Below are 2,598 nucleotides of genomic sequence, written 5' to 3'. Positions count from 1 at the left end.
AAAGGGAAGATAGCAAGAAAGCAATGAGGATTCAGGTTCAGAAAGGACCACAGTAATTCTGTAAGAGGTAGTGAAGACAGCAGATTGTATGCTTCAAATATTTACTTGTTCATAGCAGCAGTCTCTGCAGGCATGCCTGGATACTCATGGCTCCAGAGAGGTCCCATCAGGAGCTGTGGAGCTCCAGCCTCCCGAGCTAGGAGCTCCCCTGGATGAACAAAAGTTTTCTGGGCAGAGCCCTGTACATGCTTTGGTACATTTGAGATATTTAGCGATAAATAAATATTTAACACAGGCTGTAAAATACACAGGTGCTCACCTACTGTGAAAAGAATACAGACCCAAAGCTGAGAATGACAATAACAAAAATTGCGCATGCACAATCCGTGGCTTGGAACGAACCAGTCACTCAGAAGAACCCATTGTTTCCCTTTCCAAGAGCACCAAAGGGTTCAGGTTGTGTTTACTTTATGTTTTGTTTTGTTTTTTTCACTTCTGAGAAACAAAAATGTTGGTCAGAGGAAAGAGTAGGCAGCAGGCGGGCCTGGCTCTTGGCTGCTGCCGAATGAGCATGCCGCTCCTGAGGCAGCAGCTGCTTTCCAGAGAGGAAATGCCCTTGCAGCCCTCTGCTCTGCTCTTACCTTCTCCTCCAGTGCCACGCAGCAGACTTTGTGGTATCTGGCTTTTTCTCCCGTCTTAAATAGTTTAACACAGGAATGAAAGAAAAACTCACCTGAAATACTCTGTTAGATAGAGCTTTATGTCCAAATTGGAGTTAATTCAGAGTTACTTACCTAGGAAAGAGACTGCATTTAGTAAAGGGAAAACCCTTTTTTCATGGAATTTCCTTTTCTTTCTTGGCCACAGTAAGCATTGGCAATTAAAGTGGCTGTTTCTGATGGAGATCAGCTGTTTTTCACTGAACAATAAGCCATTTCCAGTTAACATAGTTATTGTTTGAATTTCTTCTCCTGTTTTCATGATGTTGCTGGTTGCATTTAATTATATCCCTGTGGAAACAAAGAGATAGCATCCTCCTTTCTCAATATATCTCTCTCACACATGCTAAGAACCAGCTTCCTAATTACTGAGTAAGGCTACTGCTAATGACAACATAATCAAAATGTAGAAATTCATTTTTCAAATGCATGAAAAAACACCATCTGCATGCATTTTTTAAGTGAGACATTAAAAGCCTGACTCCTTCTGTTCTGTGGACATTAAAAATGTGTAAAAATGAGGGTTTTCCCTGGTGCCGTTGCCCAAAATCTCTCTTTTACCCACAATTGCTCAGTCTGTTCAGTTCAAATTATTCATAATATTACATCTAATTTCTCTTTCTTTAATTTCATGTCATTACTTCTCATCATATTCCTTCTCAGCACTTAACCCTTTCAATTCAGGTTATTATGAAAGTCATTTAATTATGATTCAGTCAAGCTTGGTATGCTCATTCTCTTTGTTCACTATTTTTGCTGGTTTACTCTCTTCAGATCACATTCTGATAATGTATTTTTGGTAACAGGATGCTCAGAGCATAATGGAATAGGTCCTGTTTTGTCACATACACACAGGGACTCTCACTTCTCCCTCTTATCTCTATGTAGCCTAAAGGTAATTCTAATTTCTTTTATTGCCATACCACATAATACATAAATCAGAGCTAAGGTCATGCCTAGTTTGCTCTTCAGTGTCAACTCTAGATTTCTCTGTTACCTCCAGTTCTTTTCAAGGTAGCATCTTGGGTTTCCCCTTCATCTGAACGTTTCCCATCTGAACTGTTTCACTATTTGTATATGCACTTATTTTTTATGTTAAGCCCTTGATCCATTTTCACACTGTATATTTTCTCCCAAGGCCTTTATTAGTAGTAATTTTCTCTGGGAACCAGTTGTATTTTAACATATTTTTTCTCACTGGTATTTCTATTTCTCACAAATTGGTATAATCTGCAAATTACATTAATGTATTTGTAAGACTGATCCTAATTGCCTGTGCATTTGCCCTTATTCCTTGCTGAGTATTTATGTTACTGCCTAAGGCTTTAGTGAGCATTCAGTCCATGTGAATGTAGCTAAAATGGCTGTGGGGTAAATGCTTTGCTGGATATTTAGAATCTGCTTCAATATTCACTCAATTCAGCTGAAATACTTCCAGTGACATAGATCAAGTCAAAAGACATGAGACAGCTTCTGTATGACCACAGCTGGGCTATGTGCCTTGGCATTACAGCTCTGACTAGGGTAATCAAGAGGAACAGTAAAATCCTTGGGAAGGAGGAGAGAGAGGAGTATTTAGTAGAGCAGCATCACTGAGAGGCTGCCCTGGCAATGAAAGCAATGAGTACGTTTTTATTAACAGAAATGCCTAAAGGGGTAACGCTACAGCTACCTAAACTTTGAGCAGCCCTTTTCACTCTTTCTCTTTGAATTGAACTAAATTTCTCTCTTGTTAGGAATGTTTTCCAACCCCTATAGACTACAAATTGAGTTTAGGAATCACCAACAATTTTGCACAATGTGCTTCAAAGAAAATTTTATATCTAGTGATGAATGTTTCATAACTAAGAAGAAAAACAAGTTGAGAGACTTCCCCCCC

Source organism: Oxyura jamaicensis, chromosome 1, assembly GCF_011077185.1.
Source record: "Oxyura jamaicensis isolate SHBP4307 breed ruddy duck chromosome 1, BPBGC_Ojam_1.0, whole genome shotgun sequence".
In the NCBI taxonomy this organism is placed as follows: domain Eukaryota; kingdom Metazoa; phylum Chordata; class Aves; order Anseriformes; family Anatidae; genus Oxyura; species Oxyura jamaicensis.
This window is presented reverse-complemented; position numbering follows the sequence as displayed.